At 44.2% G+C, this 22,456-nt stretch overlaps 1 long non-coding RNA gene across 3 annotated transcripts in view; it reads left to right on the top strand.

Annotated features, from left to right (window-relative positions):
• LOC109848452 overlaps positions 1 to 22,456 on the top strand; it is an 88,628-nt gene that overhangs the window by 62,888 nt on the left and 3,284 nt on the right. For all 3 annotated transcript variants that reach the window (XR_002248797.1, XR_002248795.1, XR_002248798.1), the window contains exon 7: positions 4,699 to 6,004. This is a non-coding gene — a long non-coding RNA (uncharacterized LOC109848452). The remainder of the gene's footprint in view (positions 1 to 4,698; positions 6,005 to 22,456) is intronic.

Here is a 22,456-nt window from a genome sequence, read left to right as displayed (position 1 = left end):
GATCGGGACCGAAACTAAGCCAGCTAGTGCTGCGCAATGCCAAAGAAAGTTGTGTCAGCAGAGTTGGTCCTCACTTCTTTTTCCGCTAAGTTTTGCGACTCCTCTCACAGTGTGCCGGAAGAGCTTTTAAAGTGGGAAGAAGTCGACAACTTGACTCTCCTTCGATTGTGGATTGACCACATCTTCTTCTCAACAGGCAAAGAGCGTCTAGCTGTTCCTGACGAAACGCCCATGAGTCGGTCATTCCAGGGATTGGCTTTATGTCTGTCACTACGATGGGAGCCCAATTCTGTATTGAGGAACAAACGATACTATCGCGAGTGGATTTGACCAGCATTAATGAACCGCATTTTGAGTCGCAGATCGATGAGGCGTTGTCCGATCACCAGTACTGTGCGTGACGCCTCCGGCGTGCTTTGAGGCCACGACGCATTTTTCTTCCGGTCAGCGAGAGGCGGTGAGTAGTGTATCAGTACTCGGTGAGTCCTAGCCAGCTTGCCGAGGTGCCGCGGACTCAGCTCCAGACTCAGACAGCCGAGGTGAGTCGCATTTATGATGCTCAGGTTGACTCGACTAACCTGTCCAGCTCCTTCGCGCTGTGCGCACTGTGGGCGGCCGTTTTGACGGCCTGGGTACTGGCTCTCTCTCCCTTTGTGGTGATGAGAGGTGGGAAAGGCCGCACCTCAGCGGCAGTGGGGATAGTGGATACCGCTTGTACTGACGGTTTTGGGCTTGCTGGCGGATCGAACTCCGATCGGGCAGGCGAGTTGAGCGAAGGAGAAAATTTTTCCGCCATCCTGATGCTCCTGACTCAGGCTGGCGAGTCGACCGTTAGCGAACCTGGATTGAAGGCCCAGTCGACGTCTACCGTGTTAGGTTCGTGTCAGAGAACTGGGCGTGCGAACTCTTCTCGTAGACAAATTCCCTGTAGACCCATAGAGGTATTTTTTACCGTCTACATATACTAGCGCCTGCAATCAGATGGGAATTGACAAATACCGCCTCCTCCCTTGCAGGGGACCTCTTGTGGGTTTCACTGGCCATATGCCCTCTTACCAGAAGGAATGATAACTTTGTCATTTGTACTGGGAGAATATCCTAGGCAAATCACTGTCCAAATCTAGTTTCTGGTAATGGATTTGAAGTCGGCCCATAATGTTATATTGGGTTGGACCGCTCTCCACCTCTTGCAGGCCATCCCCTCAACTTATCATCAGATTATCAAATTTCCGATCCCAAATGGAGTCAGAATAGCCCGGAGTAATCAAAGAGAAGGTAAATCTTGCTATCTACTCTTGATCAAGAGGAAGGGTTTCCAAGGCACTATACCAATTAAAAAAACTTGTCTCTAACTAGAGAAGATAGTAGAAGGACCGAGGACGGAGCTAGTAGAAGAGCTCCATGAAGTCCCTATTGATCAAGAAGGAATGAAGGCAATCAAGATTGGGTCCGGATTAGTCAAGCCCTTGAGAGGGGCTATGGTGGAATTTCTAAAAGCCAATACTGATGTATTTGCTTAGAGATCGGACGACATGCTAGGGTTTCCCTCGAGATAATGTGTCACAAACTGGTCGTGGACAAACATGTCAAACCAGTTCGACAGAAGAAGAGGCATCTTGGCCCAGAGTGCCAGAAGGCGGCAGCGGACGAGGTGAAGATGCTTCTGAAAGCTGACTTTATCCGAGAGGTCCAATACCCAGAGTGGTTAGCCAATGTGGTCCTGGTAAAAAAAGCACTGAATAAGTGGAGGATGTTTGTAGATTTCACCGACCTTAACAAAGCTTATCCTAAAGATAGTTATCCCATGCCTTCAATCGACCAGTTAGTTGACGAGAGCGCGAGATATGAAATGCTTAGTTTCATGGATGCTTTCTTTGGATACAATCAAATTTTTATGGCTAAGCACGATCAAGAGAAGACTTCTTTCATCATTGATATGGGGTACGTACTGCTACAAAATAATGCCCTTCGGACTGAAAAATGCTGCCACCTACCAAAGACTTGTATAGCCAAGGTCTTCCAACATCAGATCGATCGTAATCTTGAAGCTTATATGGATGACATATTGGTGAAATCCAAACAAGCGTCTACCCATATTTCAGATTTGGATGAGACCTTTTCAACCCTAAGGCGATATCGAATAAAGCTCAATCCAGCTAAATATGCCTTCGAAGTACAATCAGGGAAATTTCTTGGATTCATGATGATTACCCAAAGGGGTATTGAGGTCAACCCTGAAAAGATTGCTGCAATAGAGCGACTCCCTGTGTCGCGTACTTTGAGAGAGATTTAGAGGTTGAATGGGAGGGTCGCAGCTCTAGGTCGATTTTTGTCTAAGTCCGCTGAGAGAAGCCTTCCTTTCTTTAAAATATTAAGAGGAAGCAAAATCTCGAAGGAGGGTATAGTCTAGACGACTGAATGCAAAGCAGCATTTCAAAATCTCAAAGCTTACTTGAGTGCAAAACCATTGCTGAGCCAACCTATAAGAGGGGAGACTTTGTTTTTATACATAGTCGTCTCCTCTGAAGCAGTTAGTTCTGTCCTTGTTCGGGAGGAAGAAAATACACAAAAGCCCATCTATTATATGAGTCGAATCCTCCGAGCATGCGAACTCAATTATTCTCTTATAGAGAAAGCTGCCTTTACCCTCATCCTTACGGCCAGAAGACTTCGTCCTTATTTTTAGGCACACCCCATTATTGTCAGAACGAGCCTACCCTTAAAGAAAGCTTTGGGAAGTCCTACCACATCAGGAAGAAATGTTGTCTGGGCGGTTGAGCTTAGCGAGCACGATGTCCAATTTGAATCGCGAACAGCTATTAAAGCTCAAGCTTTGGCCGACTTCTTGATCGAATCGGCTCCTCAAAATGATGAACCAGAAGTAGTCGCGCCATCTCCCCAAAATTTATTAGGAAGTCCAATAGCTATTAAAGCTCAAGCTTTGGCTAACTTTAGCAATTAATTAAAATTTTATAACTCTCATATACTAGCTTTTGGACTTCCTAATAATTTATAATAAGGTAGGGGGTTATAGGGATTTATCAAGTCTAAAAGTTGTCTTTATTCTTCAGATTGGACTTGTTTGCAAACTGAGTAAATAACAGGGGCATAACAGAGATTTTCCAGTCATTTTTCAATCATAATTTATTTTACTTAGGTCTGTTCGAAATTCTAACATGGCTTAGGGACTTAAGGGAATTTTTCCTAGCCATAATGTGTATTGAATGAGCTAGGTGGGCGTATTATAAAATTATTTTGTAAGCCAAGGGTTAAATGAAGATTTTCCTTCTCCCCTTATCTTATTCTTTTGCTACCCAATTCTTCACCTTCCTCTTCTTCTTATTCTGCTTCCTCTTTCTCTTTTTTCGGCTGGACCGTTTGAGGCCTCTCTCTCTATATATATATATATATATCTCTCCATGGCACAGGACGGCGATCAAATATAATACTCATGCAATTTCATATTATAAAATACTAATGAGAAATGAACTCACCTCTAGTGGACATGACTTTTCCTCTCTTTTTTTTCCGACTGGGCCATCTGAGGTCTCTCTCTCTCTCTCTCTCTCTCTCTCTCCCCCCATGACGACAGGAATCGTTGACGTCCAGGAGCGATAAGACCCCCACCGGATCTAGGGTTAGTAATTTTTTTCCAGTCCATCACATACATCTTAAACACATAAAAATTTTGTTTCTTTTTGCAAATCCTAGTTTTTAACTTCATAATCATAACAAGTTATCATCCTCACTCATTCTATTTTGATTCAAATTACTAAAACTTACTATGAAATTTGAAAGTGGGTTATACCTCAATTGATTGGTTATTGATTTATTGCATAGGTCTTCTTTTCTCCCTTCACAAGCTTTCTATTGATCCCAGAAAGTTTTGTTGAGGATGAGAGGGTATTCTCCATTTTTTGTGGGTTTTCTTTGATTTTTTTCTCTGTTTTATCCCTCTGTTGAGGAGGTGCCGCCCCAATGCATCAAATGACTTTTAGCCATTAAAACACTAACGTTGCAGTTAAACAAGAGCTGGGGGTGAAATTCCAAAGAAATCCCTAATTAGTTTCCTTAATCTGTAATTCAAAAAATTTTCTCCATTAATCCAATTTTAAGGCACTAATTACTTAGACTACTACAATTGTCCGGTTATTTTCAAAGAATACCCTTCTTATAATTTTATATCCTATTTATATTTTGTTTACTTCACATCGAGATCATTGCTCTCATTTTATTTTGTTGCCTTAGCTGTGGTCCAATAATATGCGTTCATTACGCGGGTTTGGTGTACAAGCCTCTTTCTCATCCCTCTCTTTAGGCACATGTTTGAAGCATATGTTGCCCTTCTTTCCTATCAAGCTCATACCGACTCTCAAAGATGATTAGCTCAGATCTTATTATCCAAGACATGCTTCTAGCATCTATAGTAGGGTCACTCGGATCCTTGCAACCAATTCTCCCATATAATCAACCAAAAAAATGAAGGCGAAAACCATTTCGAATTTACCAAAAACAATGAAGGCAAAACCTTTCGACTATTCCCCTGCTCTACTTAGAATTACTTTGTTAACATAAGGCTAACAACCCCCTCTTAAGCTGGTTTTTCTTTTTCAAAATTAGATTTATGCATCTGCGTAAAGCTAGCTCTGCATACTTCATGTGGGCTGATCTTTCTCTATTCCTTTTGTCTTTTTGAAGTTAGCTTCCATGCTGGTCCAATCGTTCCAATGAGCACATTTGGAGGGTATCGATACTTAAGCATAACTGTCTTTCTCCGAAGATGTCCCTCTCCATTCTCATGACATTTCAAAGCGTCTCAAGCTGCTATTAAAGGGTAGTGCATGTTTGTTATGAGCGACAGTGACTGACGCCTCTTTCGAGACCTCCAAGATTGTTCTTCCAAAGCTTGTATTTCTTTTTGGTGATTCTTCCATAGGACATGGCTCTACTGGGTACCCTGATGATCACAGGTGGTTGGTTCCACAGATGATTGCGCATGCTATCTTCCACCCATCGACTGTCATCGGCCATGATATTTCAAGTTAGCTATTGTACCCAGACAGATGAGTTGGTAATTAACATTGCTTTATGAGAGCAATTCAGCATCAATTAGTGGTGACTCCACTTGTTGGGCTTCTACCTGGCATATTACGAAGTGGATCCAGTATTGAAGAATCCTAATGTCATTCTCTTACTTTCTTCGTGCGCTTCTTTGAGATCCAAGGTCATTGTTTGACAACGGACTTGCGCATGTTAGGTGGGTCAATTCCAATTCTCAACAATAATGGATCGACTGACAACACATATCCTTGATCACTTCGGATATCAGCTGAGGGACAGTAGTTTGTACCAAGCTATTAGGGATGCACAACTCGAACTGGAGCCTAGTAGAATAAACTTGTTCGTAATGTTGGAGCTATTTAACCTCGAGACTGATACCTTCTTTACTTTAGTTAGCTGGAGAATTAAGCTTAGCCCTTAAAGAAATAGGTGAGCTATCTAGGCTTCCAATGGGTTAAAAACCTTGAGGAGTACTTTTCCAGTGAAGCTGAGTTAGAACAACTCCGTATTCATCAATCTCTCTTGCATAATATCCTCCGGGAGTTGGTGTGCCATTATCATATGCATAGAGTCGAGGGGAAGACGTGCGGGAAGAACATCGGCTTGATGATACGGGTCACATATCCCATCACCAATCTAGAAGGCAAAGAGGACATCAAGTAGGAGCCATGAAAAGGTGGCTAGATCTAAGGCTTTATCACCAATCCAGAAGTTGGCGTACCATTATCACCTATGCATAGAATTAAGGGGAAGACGCAGGAAGAACATCGACTTAATGGTATGGGTCACCTATCTTGTTAGGCAAAGAGGACATCAGAGTTCTTTCCCCTGCAGTCGCAAGAGCCACGAAAAGGTGGGTAGATCCAAGGTTTTTAAATTGCCGAGGCATCGAGGGAATTCTTGACAAAGACTAACTTCCTGAGCTTGCAAACAACGTCGTAAGGTATGTCTCTACCCTAAGGTTAGGACTGTCAGTACTGAGCCTACCTTTTTTCTTCCTATTAGAGCTAGTGTCACAAAAGTTGTTAGTAAAAGCCCTGAGGCCATTCTGGATGTGGCACATCATAGTAGAGAGTTAACTTTGCTTGTGCCCCAGGGCTAGAAGTATTGCGAGATGTAAAACCTTGATTGATATACATTCCTGAGGGACCTAAGGAACATCACATTGCTACGGCCACAAAGCATGAAAGCCAGCAAGAATAGTAAGTTTCGGAAGCTCCTCAGTTGCCTGCCAGTTCCTGACTACCCTAATCACACTATTGAGCAATGAGTAGGTTACTTTGCTCCAGCGTCACGAACGCTCTTTATAGAAATATTCTTATGTGACTATCGTTTGTTAGGAATGGTGTGTTGCCTCTAACCTTTGGGTTTCTAGTGTGACATTAACTTGCTAGAGGCAAACCTTGGGCAAAAGCTTGTGGAGGCTGGGTGCCTTTACCCAAATGTACCTCTCAAGATCTTTTATTGTCCTATTTGTGTATAGCCATCGCACCAGTGATTTTGTCACGGGAAGCATTATGAACTCGGCCCTAATCTTCCCAATTGATTTGCTTTTCAAGTTTGAAAGCGCACAACGCAATTTTTGGGTGACCTCCTCTACCTTAAGGATTTATCACTCTATGTCATTGAGTTCGACCCCCGCGGTTGTTTGGTCTACCATGTCCATGGGCACTCTAAGCAGTGACACCAGACCTCTTTGAGTTATACCCTTGCAATTGGTAGAAATATCTCCTCGTTCCGTTATGTTGACCTTAGCAAATGATAAGTTCAGCATCCAAACTAGTTTTCTTGTTTTGGGGTTCGCCACCTTAGGAGATTCAAATTCGCACACCCCGATAATCTGCTGAAAACCAAAGTCCTTTCAGATTGGGTGTTGTGTGAACAACACAATTTGAACAGTTAACTACCTCTTGCGTAGTGGCGGAAGGAGGAACAGCAGCGGATGTCCCAATATTATGGCATGACAAGTGCCTTTTTGCTCTAATTAGAGCAATGGGGAAATGCAGGATTCGTCTTTTGAACGTGGGTGGCCCTTTGCGTGCAGTAGGTCCTTCAAATCCATGATAGGACTAGGCTCGGGTGAAGATTAACGCTATCCCATTTAGACTTGGCCTTGTGAAAGGCTCTCCCCTACTTACAAGGGGCTGTAGTCTCACATTTGGCTTGTTGTTTACGCAAGGCTGTAGCCTTTGATTCCTTCAGCTTAGCTCCATCAACCCGACCAAGTTTATGCGGAGCTATAAGGATGCGTAAATGTCATCCCTACGTGAAGCGTGTTGGGACGTATAACATCATCAGAGTTAGTCAAAGACGAGTTTCTTGCTGCACGAGGCATTGCCTCAGTAGCCTCACATGATTTTGCTCCGCGTGAAGCAGAAACAACAAAAACTTTCCTCCATTTTCATAAGGAGCTTGAGCGATTAGCACCCACCTGTAGGCGTTAAAAATTACCTATGAATTCCCCCACGCAAACAGAGACTAATAAATATGATTTGTGTGTTGTTTGATAAAGTTGTAAGATTTTATTTTTCATTGTGTAAGAAGATCTTATAAAAGATCAACTTTTCTATTTATTGAACGTGTAATCGATAAACAATTTTAACATGTTCAATGACAATGAAAAAGCAACTTTTGACCTAAACACGCTGGCGATCACAGTGGGAGCCAACAGCCTCTATGCAGAGGCTGTCATGTTGCAACCTTGGATCCGGATCCCGATTGACGAAGAGGTCGAGTTCGACCAACAGAAGTTTGAGGAGTATTTGTTATCCTCCTTCAGATCCTCCTCTCCTCGTAAGCGCAAAAAGATCAACGTCCCCGTTGCTGCAATAGCTGCACCTCGCAACGCCCCTCTGGCCTCCAATGAAGCCGGAGTTACATATCTGAACTTCTCCTCAATCAAGGAGTTGAGTACTGAAGGCGCGTCTATTTTGTCAAAGAGGGCACGCCAAATGCAGCGTCAACGCCTCACGCGCCAATTCGCCAAGGCTTTGGAGCCTTTTGACGGGATCTGCTATGATGCAGATCTGAAACTCAGAAGGTGCTAAGTGTTGTAGCAGCAAGTAAACGCCCCCTCCTCCAAACCATCAACAAATGAATGGATCCAAGTCAAAAGGACCCGTTCAACCCTTGAGGAGCGCATCCAAAAGCGTCGCGCACTCCTTGCGCATGCGCGGATTCTTGTGCGGAAGATCCGAGAGTTAGAGAAACAAGAGGTAGCCAAGGAACAAGTAAAATCACGCCAAGTCTGGAGGCCTAAGCTCAAAACAACGACCAAAACTCCGAAAAAGTACGAGGCACCCCAACAGGACCCACACCTATGCCGAGCCAGGATGTGTCACGCGCCTGTTTTTCCGACTCCGGTGAATTCCATTCCTATTCCAACTGATCCCATACCTTCGGCGAAGTCCCACAGCAACACTGACTTGCCCCGAGGAAAGAAGGCAATAGAGGATCACCTTGGTCCCTTGCACGAGAATCGAGGCAAAGCTCCCGTTAAAGAGCGCTTAGGTCCGGTAACTGAACCCCGAGCAACACATCAGGCTAAGGGTCGCACACATTCGCAACAATTTGAAGCCTTCCTGTAATGAGAAACTCCTATAACTGAATACCTCGGACAACGAATTGAAGTCCAAAAGCCTGTTAAGGTCCCACGCTCACGAAGACGGGGCTCCAAACGTGCGACTCTTGAGAACGTTAACAACAGGTTAAAACCTCAAAAGGAAATGTTCTCGTCTGAGGACGATAACGTTATACTTAGGAAGTCGTGCCAACACATGATAGCTTGCTCCAGTAATCATACCGATGAGTTGTACTATCGCGTTGGGGGTACGAACCAATATCAAAGGAGAAGTACCCGGGAAGCAGACTCTTACTGTCCGTGTACCAAATTTATCAGGGTAGTATTATCAGCATATAGCTGCCCCAAGACCGCTCTACAGAGGGTCTCGGTATTCGAAAGGATCTACGGTGAAGTGTCGAAGCCCAAATCAAGGGGTTTCCACAAAAGAAGATCTGTCATTCGAGATGATGAACTCCCGGAGGTTACCATCAACGTAGTCAATAAGGGGAGATCTCCAATCGTTTTAAGTGGTTCTGGCCCCGACTTTTCTCTAGGAAGAAGAGTCAATTCGGGAATAGCCCAACTAATGTCTCGACTTCAGCTAGAAGTTGTTGGACCTAAACACTCCGCAGTCACGATTAACATGGCTGATAAGGGAAAGTCGACTCGATCTTCTAGTTCAGACTCCTTCATATCGTATCGTCTAACTCGGCTAAGTGCAGGGACTACTAGACGTAAGGACTATCAGAAGATGAATAGAGGATTATCCTCAAACGACAAAACATCAGATACCAACTCTGCAGTCGTTTCGGACGCTACCGTATCTAGTCCCGGACGATCTTGTGAGGCGTTTATGATCAACATCGAGGAAATAGCTAAGATTCTCGAGGACGCTCTATCCAAGCAGAAAGAAGCATTCAAAATAGAAATAGAAATGGTTATGTAGCGGATGAAGGAAGAGCATGACCAACAGCTCCGGGCTTTGTCCAATCAACTCGGTGAATCCAATCATCGCAACGATGCTAACCGAGCAAATAGTGATTCGGATGTGGATGAACGCCTCAATGCTGATAACCCTCCCATTGATCAAAACACAGGGGGTGGCCCCACAAAAGATAACGACACTGGGGGTGGTCCTACCGATGATGATAATGCCGGGGGTGGCCGCGATGTTCCTTCTCAAAATCGACCAAGGAAGGATACGAGCGAAGATGAGAAAATGAAGGACCTCGAGAGCAAAATCAACACACTGATGTCTGTTCAGGAGGTAAAGAGGACCGGGATTCCATGTCCATATCCAAGAGAGTGGGAGTCAATCTCGTATCTGGCGAAGTTCAAGATGATCAACTTCACGCCATTCGACGGGAAGAATTCTCTCACTTAACACTTGATTTATTTCAAGTCCCACTTAGGAGTGATCTCTGACAACGATCCTTTGATGGTTCGGTCATTCGTTGGCACTCTCCGCGGGGCTGCCTTCGATTGGTATCACCGTCTCAAGCCCGGAAGTATTAACAACTGGGACGATATGGAAAGCTCATTCCTTGATAATTTCTTTGATGATAACTCCGAGGTATCAATTTGAACGCTCTTTGATGAGAAACAGGAAGATGAAGAGACGGTTGATGACTTCATCAAGCGCTTCCGGAAACACCTTGAATCACCTCATTCCGATATCAGACGAGAGAGTTAGAGCTAAAATACCCGAGGCGGTACAAACTGGCTCGCCCAGGGCCGAGCCACCAAATGGTGGTTCGCGCCTGAACCGAACCGGTTCGGTTCGTTTTGCACCCGGTTCAGCCAGATTCGATCCGAAAATGCGTTTTCATAGTTTTCGACGAGTTTTCACGGGATTTCTTCTATTCCAGAGGTTCCTAACTGCCTAGATGTTATCTCTAAATATGGTTATACGATTGTCAACTGAGGATAAGGCCAAATCCATCATTCTTATCCGAAAACCCCCCAACCGAAGCCTATAAATACAGGCCTATGGGGCTCATTTCAGAGGGCGGAGATTAAGAGGGCGAGGTACTGCCAAATTGAAGAGTGAAGCATGAATTTCAAAGGGTTAGCAGATCTTGGCAAAGTTCCTCAAAAAAAAGAGTTTGAGAGATCTGAGACCTATTTCCTCCCATTCCTCCGGATTTAAGCTTGGTCTTAATCTCGAAAAGAGTCGTAATCTCGCTTGATCGAGATTACCGTTGCTGTGAATACTTTCTTCGTGAAGTAGGAGCTTTGATTATCAATCTGTCAACCGGATCTGATCCGCGACGGTCCACAGATATCAATGTCCCCGGCACAGGCAAAGTTCTCACGCAAATAATAGGCGATAAACATCTATTGTGTGTTGTTTGAAGAAATTGTAATATTTCATCTTCATTGTTTAATGAGATCTTATAAAAAGATCAACTTTTACTTGTTTTGAGTTTATTGTAACGATTGAAGTTGTAATAGATTCGATGATAATAAAAACAATAATTTCTGACCCAAACACGCTGGTGACCACAGTGGGAGCCAACAGCTTCGCTGCTGAAGCTGTCGTGTTGCAACCACGGATCCAGATCCTGGTTGACGAAGAAGTCGAGTACGAATTCGACCAACTGAAATTCGAGGAGTATCTGTCGTCGTCCTCTGCCAGGTCCACCGCCCCTCGCAAGCACAGGAAGATCAAGGCCCCCGTCGCTGTTGCAATCACGTATTGCAATGCCCCTCCGGCCTCCAACGAGATCGGATCTGCAGATCTGGACTCCTCCTCAATCAAGGAGATAGTCGTTGTAGCTGCGCCAACTTTATCGAAAAGAGCTCGCCAAAGGAAGCGCCAACGTCTCGTGCGTCAATTCGCCAAGGCTTTAGAGCCTGTTGACGGGATCTGCTATGAGGCGGATCTGAAACTCAGAATGCACCGAGTACCCCAGCAGCAAACAGATGTCCTCTCCTCCAAACCAACAGCGAATGAATAGATCCAAGTCTAACGGACCTACTCAACCCTCGAGGAGTGCATTCAGAAGCGACGTGCCTTGATTGCGCATGCACGGATTCTCGTGCAAGAAGCGCAGAAGTTGAAACAAGAAGAGGTGATCAAGAAGCCACCAAAATCACGCCAAGTCTGGAAACCAAAGTCCGAAACGGCGTCGACAAAAAGTCAAACAGCGCCCGGAACTATCGGAATGCGCGAACCACCATCTGGTGGCTCGGCCAGAACCAAGACACCAAATGGTGGTTCGCGCCTGAACAGAACCGGTTCGGTTCGGTTCGCACCCGGTTCACCTCCCGCAGTCATGTTTAAGCTTCGACAGCCCATGTTCCTATCCCGACGAATCACACACCTCCGATAGAGCCCCACAATAACGTGGACTTATCCCGATTCAAGATGAGGATGGCGGATTGCCTGGGTCCCTTGCACGAGGATCGAGGCAAAGTTGTGATCAAAGAGCGCTTAGGTCCGGTGACTGAACCCCGAGCAACTCATCGAGCTGGGGGTCGCACTCGCCCTTACAACAAGTCTGAGCCCTCTTGTAAAGAGGAAACTCCCATAACCGACCGCCTCAGACTGCGTGTCGATGTCCAAGAGCCCGTTGAGGTCCCGCGCTCACGAAAGCATGACTCCAAATGTGTGACTCTTGAAGACGCTAACAAAGCATTATTATCCCCAGAAGGAAACGTATTCGTCTGACGATGATAACATTATACCTAGGAAGTTGTGCCGGCACACAATAGGTTGCTCCGGTGATCATACCGATGAGTTATACTATCGGGCTGGGGGTACGAATAAATCTCAAAAGAAAAGTATCTGGGAAGCGGACTATCATTGTTCGTGTACCAAAATTATCAAGGCAGTATTATCAGCGTGTAGCTATCCCAAGACCACTCCACAGAGAGTCTCGGTATTCCAAAGGCTTTCCTCTGAAGCGTCGAAACTCAAATCAAAATGTTCTCACAAAAGAAGATCGGTCGTTCGAGATGACAAATTCTCAGAAGTCACCATCAACATAGTCAAAAAGAAAAAATCTCTGATTGTTTCAAGTGGTTCTAGCCCCGACTTTTCTTCAGGAAGAGGAGTCAATTCGGGAATAGCCCAACTAATATCTCGACTTCAGCTAGAAGCTATCGGACCTAAACAATCCGCAGTCACGATTAACATGGCTGATAAGGGAAAGTCAACTCGACCTTCTAGTTCTGACCTCCTCATATCGCATCGTCTAACCCGGTTGCGATTGGGAACCATTAGGCAAAGGGATTATCAGAGAATGAATAGAGGCCTATCCTCGGATGACGAGGTGTCAGATGCTAACTCTACAGTCGCTTCTGACAATACAGTATCCAGCCCAGGACAATCCCGCGAGGTATTCATGATCAATACCGAGCAAATTGCTAAAATTCTCGGGGATGCTCTAGCCAAGCAGAAAGAGGCATTTAAGATTGAAATGAAAATGGCTATGCAACGGATAAAGGAAGAGCATGACCAACAGATTCGGGCTCTGTCAAATCAACTTGGTGAATCCAACCGTCGCAACATTGCTAACCAAGCAGGTAACGATTCAGATGTGGATGAACATCTCAATGCTGATAACCCTCCCGTTGACCAGAACGCTTGGGGTGGCCCCACTAAAGACAACGACACGGGGGTGGCCGCACTGAAGATGACGATGTCGGGGGTGGCTGTGTTGTTCCTCTTAGGAATCGTCCAAAGCATGATACATATGAGGACGAGAAGATGAAAGATCTCGAGAGCAAAATCAACGCTCTGATGTCTGGTCGAGAGGTGAAGAAGACCGGTATTACGTGTCCTTACCCAAGAGAGTGGGAGTCGATCCCGTATCTGGCGAAGTTTAACCTGATTAACTTCACGTCGTTTGATGGGAAGGGTTCGCCCACTCAACACCTGATCTACTTCAAGTCCTACTTGGGCATAATCTCCGACAATGAAGCATTAATGGTCCGGTCATTCGTTGGCACCCTTCGCGGGCCCGCCTTCGATTGGTACCGTCATCTCAAGCCTGGAAGCATCAACAGTTGGGATGACCTAGAGAACCTGTTCCTCGCTCACTTCTTTGATGATGACGCCGAGGTGTCAATCAGGATACTGTTCGATGAGAAACAGGAAGACGACAAGACAGTCGACGACTTCGTCAAGTGCTTTCGGAATAAGACGATGAACTGCCGAGATCCAATCACAGAGGACTTCATCCTCCAAACCTGTCACAATAATCTCTCTTTGGACGTGTTGGAAGTTATCGGAGTAGCAGCGTCAAACACCTGGAAAGAGTTGAAAGTATGCGGAGAGCAGGCCGAACACTTCCTCAGAAGGAAGAAAGCTGAGAGAAGCCAACCGACGGCTAACCTTCCAAATTCAAACTTCATCTCCCGTGGTAAAGGGAAGGCCTTTGCAGCTGCTATCGATGCTAATCAGACGTCACAACAGCAATCCCGGAGACAACAAAATACTTCGAATCTGAGACTCCAAAAAGAGTACTCCTTCAAGGACGAAGACGTTCCAGCTATTTTTGAATCCCTCCTCGAGAACAACAAGATCAAGCTACCACCTATCGCAAATCAGGAGGAAGCTGACAATACTACAATCCAAAGTACTGTGCGTACCACAGGAGGATCCTTCATCCTACCAAGGCTTGCTTTGCTCTCAAAAATAGCATCCAAACCTTGGTTGAAACTGATGTTATAACGTTAAATTAAGCCGAATGAATACTCCGAAGAGTATACGAGTATAAACTGCTTCTCCCATTCCTCTAACAGGTGCATGAGGTTAAACTGCTCCATGCACACTCCGAAGAATATACGAGTATAAACTGCTTCTCACATTCCTCCAACAGGTGCATGAGGTTAAATTGCTCCCTGCAGACTCCGAAAAGTATACGAGTATAAATTACTTCTCCCATTCCTCTAACAGGTGCATGAGGTTAAACTACTCCTTGTACACTCCGAAGAATATATGAGTATAAACTGCTTCTCTCATTCTTCCAATAGGTGCATGAGGTTAAACTGCTCCCTACAGACTCCGAAGAGTATACGAGTATAAATTGCTTCTCCCATCACTTCGAAGAGTATACGAGTATAAACTGCTTCTCAATCCTCCAACCGGTATATGAGGTTAAACTACTCCCTAATACTCCAATAGGTATATAAGTCTAAATTGTTTCCTTTCTTTTACGGGAAGTTTCTAGAGAATGTCTTGCCTGGTATTCTTAAGGATAACCCGATCATCCAACTAAGTACAATGTTAGACCCGGTTTCACAAAGGAAGCTGGGGGTGGATGATTCATATAACGGGAAGTTCCCTGAAGAATGCTATATGGTGTATTCTTAGGGATAACCCGATCATTACAAACAAAGTGATAAACACTAAACTCTCGCTATTAAAGTCTTGACATAGCATAGGAAATTTTAATTCGAACGGTCTATTACAATTGTTAAACCCCTCCGTGTTAAGTATTTGTCACTTAACACCAGGAACCCCTTTGAGTGATTTGTACGAATCAACACTCCCGTTGTAATTTGTACTCCCACTCTCATTGTTCACTCGGTCAAACCTTCCTACAGTTAGGAGCACAACCAAAATCCTCTCTCGATTCCTTCCATGAACGAGAGGTTCACTTTCAAATCGAGCGATCAAACCTTCCTACAGTTAGGGTCGTCTCAAACCTCCTATTCGGTCAAACCTTCCTACAGTTAGGGTCGTCTCAAACCTCCTATTCGGTCAAACCTTTCTACAGTTAGGATCACAACCAAAATCCCCTCTCGATTCCTTCCATGAATGAGAGGTTCACTTTCAAATTGAGCGATCAAACCTATAAAAGTTAAGATTATCTCAAACCTCCTACTCGGTCAAACCTTCCTGCAGTTAGGGCTAAAGCCAAAGTCCCATGTCGATTCCTTCCATGAACGGGTCCACTTTCAAATTGAACGATCAAACCTTTAAACAGTTAGGATCGTCTCAAACCCTTATTTGGTCAAACATTCCTACAGTTAGGACCACAACCAAAATCTACTCTTGATTCCTTCCATGAACGAAAGGTACACTTTCAAATTGAGTAATCAAACCCTCCTACAATTAAGGTCGCCTCAAAATCCCACTTGGTCAAACCTTCCTATAGTTAGGGTCAAAACCATAATTCACTCTCGATAAATGAGAAACCCACATTTAGTTCGGTAATCAAACCTTCCGATAATTAGGATTATCCGAATCTTTTTGATTCTCGGAGGAGAGATCACACTCTCAGTTTCACCTTCCCGGATTCTTGAAGTGAAGATCCCACTTTGAGTTTGCTTTACAACTAGAGATAGAATATAAAATTCTTCCTCTTCAGCTTTGGGAGATAGAATATAAAATTCTTCTTCTCCCATATCGGGTTCGTCTTTACCCCAAGAGAAGATAATATTTTAACATTATAACTCCTAAAATCTGTGCTTCACAAGCATGGAGAATTTTATCCCGAATTCTAATTAGGGATAAGTCGGCGCCTAACACGCGTTGTCGATTAGTTTTTTTCCGTAAAAAAAAGACAAAAGCTCACATATTCGATATTGTGGTAGGTTGTTATTCATAATGCTAAAATCTGTGCTTCACACGCACGGGGAATTTTATCCTGAAGCTTAAGTAGGGATAAGTCAACGCCTAACACGCGTTGCCAGTTTAGTCTTTCACCGATTGAAGAAGACACCAGAATCCAAATCTGAGAAATTTTATCTCGAAGCCTAAGTAGGGATAAGTCAGCGCCTAACACGCGTTGCCAGTTAGTCTTTTATCGTAAAAAGGATAAAAGCCTACATATTCGATATTGTGGCAGATTGTTATTAATAACACTATAATCCATGTCTTACACGCACGAGAAATTTTATTCTGAATCCTAAGAAATGATAAGCCAACGCCTAACATGCGTTGTCGGTTTAGTCTTTCACCGAGTAAAAAAGATATTAGAATCCGAGTCTGGGGACTTTTATCCTGAATTCTAAAAAGGGAAAAGTCAACGCCTAACACGCGTTGTCAGATAGTCTATTCCCGTAAGAAAGACGAAGTCTACGTATTCAATATCGTAGTACTAAGAGAGTTAACTCTCTTAGCACAATGTTACATGTGAAAATGGGTTTAAACAATTCACATGCTAGTCCGACTCAAACGGTAGTCGGTAAAGACATGTCAAATCCGTTGATGGCTGAGGATTAGCCAAAAATCCTAAGTCTACGTCTAACACGCGTCATCGGGTAGTCTATTCCCGTAAGAAAGATGAAGTCTACGTATTTAATATCGTGGCACTAAGAGAGTTAACTCTTTTAGCATAACATTACATGTAGAATGGACTTAAACAATCTGTATGCTACCCCGACTTAAATGATAGTCGGTAAAGGCTTATCAAATCCGTTGATGGCTGAGGGTTTGCCAAAAATCCTATAAATACAAGAGTCATCGACATACCAGCTTTATTAGTTGGTCTCATAACTTGAGCATCCAACAACCTCAGGATAAGATCCATACATGTAAATGAATCAGTTTTAACAGTTGGTCCTGTAGCCTCAGTATGTGGGATTGTCACGCTCTAATGCCTTAAGAGCTTAAACTGTGTAGACTCCAGCAAACGTACGAGTATAAATTGTGTTAACGTCGGTCAACGCGTTATAACAAAGGTCAACGCTGGACAAGGCGTTACAGTAAAGGTCAATTCCGATCTACGCATCGACAATTTTGCCAAAATAAGGCTAAGAAAAAAATTCCGGGTTAAAGGATGATTCCAGGGAGTTCAATCACATTCAGATATGAATTCCCGACGAAGATGATCAGTTCAAAGTCAACTCAATGGGACGAGCTAATTTTAGAAACTTACACATCAATTTCAGTGCAAGACTTCAACAACGGTCAGACGATAAACACAACACCGGAAGAACTTCATCTAATCGACAAAATACTGAGTAGATTGAAGACTAAAGAAGTCAAGAACTGAAGCTAATTACAGGTCTTTTTATACCGACTGAAGGTTGGGCCTATCATATCCAAAGCATTTCAGGCTCTTCTATAAAAGAAGCGAGACTGAAACACTTTGGATGTGGTATCTGTAGGTGTCAAAAATTACCTATAGGTCCCCAAACACAGTTCGAGACGGAGAGAAGATGATGAACGTCATCATCCGAGTCAAGGAAGATTATCTGACACCGATAAACGCATGAAGCGAATCAACGAACCGTTGACGACGTAGCAACAAACTACCGGAATGGCCATCGCTAAGTGACCCGCGTGCTTATCGGCCACCGGAATAGCAAACTAAGTGGCCCATGTGCTCACTGGCCACCTCTAAGTGACCCGCGCGCTCATCAGCCACCTCCAAGTGGTCCGCGCGTTCACCGGCCACCTCCGAGTGGCCCGCGCGCTCACTGGTCGCCTTCAAGTGGCTAATACGCTCACCGGTCACCTCCAAGTTAACGAAATGTATGAAGTGAATTGGTGAACCGTACGAGTTAATGTGACACGTGAAACGGCAAAACAACTCAGCCATGAGTTGTGTTTTGCCCAAAAAGGGGGGAAACACCATGTGTGGCTTGCCTATACCATGTGTGGCCCTCCTATTGAAAGTTGTAGATCTCTTCGCTATCTTTCCAACGCATCTTGAATCACCTTATTCCGAGATCAGACGAGAGAGTTAGAGCCAAAATACCCGATAAAGTACAAACTGGCCGCACAGTGCCGAGCCACCATTTGGTGGCTCGCATAAAGAACTGAGATTTCAGCCATGATTCAATTTGGTTTTGAAGAAGCTCAAAAGATAAAAATTGTAGGTCTTTTCATCATCTTTCCAACTCATCTTGAATCACCTCATTCCGATACCGGACGAGAGAGTTAGAGCTAAAATAACCGAGGCGGTACAAACTGGCTCGCCCAGGGCCGAGCCACCAATTGGTGGCTCGGACCAGGCTGAGTCACCAAGGCCGAGCCACCAAATGGTGGTTCACGTCTGAACCGAACTGGTTCGGTTCGTTTTGCACCCGGTTCAGCTAGATTCAATCCGAAAATGCGTTTTGACAGTTTTCGACGAGTTTTCACGGGATTTCTTCTGTTCCAGATGTTCCTAACTGTCTAGATGTTATTTATATACGTGGTTATACAGTTGTCAACTAGGGATAAGACCAAATCCATCGTTCTTATCTGAAAACCCTCCAACCGAAGCCTATAAATACAGGCCTAGGGGCTCATTTCAGAGGGCGGAGATCAAGAGGGCGAGGTGCTGCCAAATTAGAGAGTGAAGCACAAATTTCAGAGGGTTAGCAGATCTTAGCGAAGTTTCTCAAAAAAAAAAGAGTTCGAGAGATCTGAGACCTATTTCCCCCTCATTCCTCCGGATTTAAGCTTGGTCTTAATCTCGAGAAGAACTGTAATCTCGCTTGGTCGAGATTACCGCTGCTACGAATACTTCCTTCGTGAAGTAGGAGCTTTGATTATCAATCTATCAATCAAATCTGATCCGCGACGGTCCACGGATATCAACGTCTCCGGTACAGGCGAAGTTCCCACGCAAACAATAGACGATAAACATCTATTGTGTGTTATTTGAAGAAATTGTAATTGTTAGACCCTAGAGGAGGGGTGATTAGGTCTTATGCTAATCTAATCCGATTTTATACCAATTAAAACTTACTAAAGAATTATTCTTGCAAGATAGATATACAATATGTTACAAGCAAAAATAAGCAATATGAACAAAGAGCAATATCCTAGCAATGATATATACTGTAAGATATATGCGAGGATATACAATGAACACAAAGGTAAACAATCTAAACTAGATAGTGGATGATATAAATAATGAGCAATGGATAATGGTGACAAGAAATATAAATATAAGAGAAAGTGCGTCAAAGCAAACTCAAATACACGAAATGATCACGAAGTTCGGACATTTCGTCCTACGTCTCTGCTCCCCACTCCCGGGGAGAAATCCACTAACACAATCGGGTTGTCTACGCTTATCCGAACAACGTTTACACCTCACACTCGGTTTTCTAGCTAACCGAAAACTTTACAATCACCACTCTAGCAATCTCACTCTACACCCTCTCAAGTGTTGGTCACAGACATGTCTCATCAGCCTCAAGCAAAGTTTATTTGATGAGGCGATTATTCAATCTGTGAATGACAGAAGGTGCATCATTAGCACATCATCTCAATGAACTCAATACAGTCATGACCCAATTGAGTTCAGTTGATATTGAGTTTGATGAAGAAGTACGAGCATTGATCATTTTGTCTTCCCTACCAGAAAGCTGGAATGCTACAGTCATAGCTGTGAGTAGCTCGTCGGGAAGTAACAAGTTAAAGTTCGATGACGTTCGTGATCTGGTTCTCAGTGAGGAGATCTGACGAAGAGAGTCGGGTAAAGCTACAACCTCTTCAATATTGCATACAGAATCAAGAGATAGAAATTCAACTAGAGGAAATGGATCAAAGGACAGGAGGTCCAAATTCAGGAATCTCAGCAGTTCGAAGGCTATCGAGTGTTGGAAGTACGGGAAAACTGGGCACTACAAGAATCAGTGCAAGAGTGCACAGAAGGAGGGAGGCGAAGGCAGATGTAAATGTTGCTTCCACCTCAGGAGGAGATGATGCATTGATATGCTCTTTGGAGAGCAAGGAGGAGTCTTGGGTGTTGGACTCTAGAGCATATCCCGAAAACCTTAGAAATGTATACATTGGTGATGATCAACCATTGTCATTATTGACAAAGGTGTAGTGAAGATTAAGTTGAACGGGTCAGTATGAGAGCTGAAGGATGTCAGACATATTCCCTACCTGAAAAAGAACTTAATCTCAGTAAGTCAGCTGGCTAGTGAAGGTTACACTATGACTTTCCATGATGATGATTGGAGGATTTCGAAGGGTGCAATGACGATTGCCCGAAACAAGAAGAATGATACCATGTATATGACAACGGGTGCACGTTGTTTAATCTCAGTTGCAGCTGCCAATGAGACTTTAAAGTTATGGCACCAGAGACTCAGTCATATGAGTGAAAATGGGATGAAGATTATGCACAAAAATAGAAAACTCCCAGGTTTACAATCAGTAGAGATTGATATGTGTAAAGAATGCATACTTGGAAAGCAGAAGAGGGTCAGGTTTCAGATAAGTAGCGGAACCCCTAGGAAAGAGAAGCTAGAGCTCGTTCACTCGGATGTTTAGGGACCAACCACCACCTCGTCCATTAGTGGGAAATACTACTTCGTGACTTTTATCGATGATCACTCTCGGAAAATATGAGTCTACTTTCTGAAGTATAAGTTAGAAGTATTTGAGGCTTTCAGGAGATGGAAAGCCATGCTCGAGAATGAGACCAGTCTGAGAATAAAGAAACTCTAAACAGACAATGGTGGTGAGTATGAAGATACCAGATTCAAGAAGTTCTGCTATGAGCACGGGATCAGAATGGAGAGAATTGTGTCCAGCACGCCTCAGCACAATGGTGTGGCTGAGCGGATGAATAGAATATTGACAGAGAGAGCCAGAAGCATCCGGATGTAGTCAGGTCTATCGAAATAGTTCTAGACAGAAGCAGTCAACACACCAGCTTACTTGATCAATCGAGGTCCATCGATTCCATTGGAGCACAGAATACCAGAGGAGATATGGTGCGGAAAGGAGGTAAGCCTCTCACATCTCAAAGTTTTCGGTTGTGTAGCGTATGTGCATATTAGTGATCAAGGTAGGAATAAGCTTAATCCTAAGTCTAAGAAATGTACATTCATCGGGTATGGTGAAGATGAGTTCGGCTACTGTATTTGGGACAACGAAAACAAGAAGGTGATCTGGAGTAGAGATGTGATATTCAACGAAAAGGTGATGTACAAGGACATGCACAAGACAGATGACTCAGAGAGCGAGTCAATATTTGTAGATGCAGATGATATCCCGAGTAACCTCTCGGAAGAACCCAATGCAGAAGGTCCTCAGCCAGAAGAGCCTGTTGGACAGAACGGTATGCAGGAGCCCGACACATCATCTCCGATATTGAGAAAAACTTCTCGTCCTCCTGTGCCTAACAACATATACATGAATTATATGTTGCTGACAGATGGAGGGGAGCCTAAAAGCTATGATGAAGCTTGTCAGAGTGGAGATGCGAGCAAGTGAGAGCTTGCCATGAAAGAAGAGATGAAATCTTTGATCTCTAACCAGACATGAGAACTAGCTGAGTTGCCCATGGGAAAGAAGACACATCACAACAAGTGGGTGTATCGAGTGAAAAAGGAATAGGATAGTTCCAGAAGATACAGAGCCCGACAAGTTGTCAAAGGATTTCAACAGAATATCCAATGAAGTAAGAATCCAGCGGATATATTGACAAAAGCAGTGACCTTTCAGAAACTAGAGTTGTGCGCAACTTTAGTTGGTCTTCATGCATAGGTGATGAAGGCGGAGCCACACAGAAGGAGGTGTTTATTTGGATAGCTTGGTGACGGCGGTTTGATCTCCAAGTGGGAGATTGTTAGTTTGAGTGTAGACCAAAGCTGCAGGCGAGCTTGAGACGATGGCGACCTTCAGGCGAGCTCGTGGGCGAGTCAGGCGAGCTCGAGAACCCCACGCAAGCGAGTTCGTGGCTTCAGGCGAGGTCTCGACGAGATCTGTAGGCATGCTTCGGGCGAGGAACGATGTCAGGCGAGCTCGACGCAAAGCAGGCGAGAGCGAGCTCATGGATCTGCTGGCGAGCCCGAAGTTGAGCGCAGGTGAGCTCGAGAACTTTCAGGCAAGCTCCTCGAGTGCAGACGAGCTTCTCATAGGCTGTCGACAGCCTTTCGACAACTCAGCGCTAGGGTTTCCCTATAAAAGGGAAAGCCAGA

The sequence above is a fragment of the Asparagus officinalis genome, chromosome 7 (assembly GCF_001876935.1).
Source record: "Asparagus officinalis chromosome 7, Aspof.V1, whole genome shotgun sequence".
Taxonomy (NCBI): Eukaryota; Viridiplantae; Streptophyta; class Magnoliopsida; order Asparagales; family Asparagaceae; genus Asparagus; species Asparagus officinalis.
This window is presented reverse-complemented; position numbering and strand designations above follow the sequence as displayed.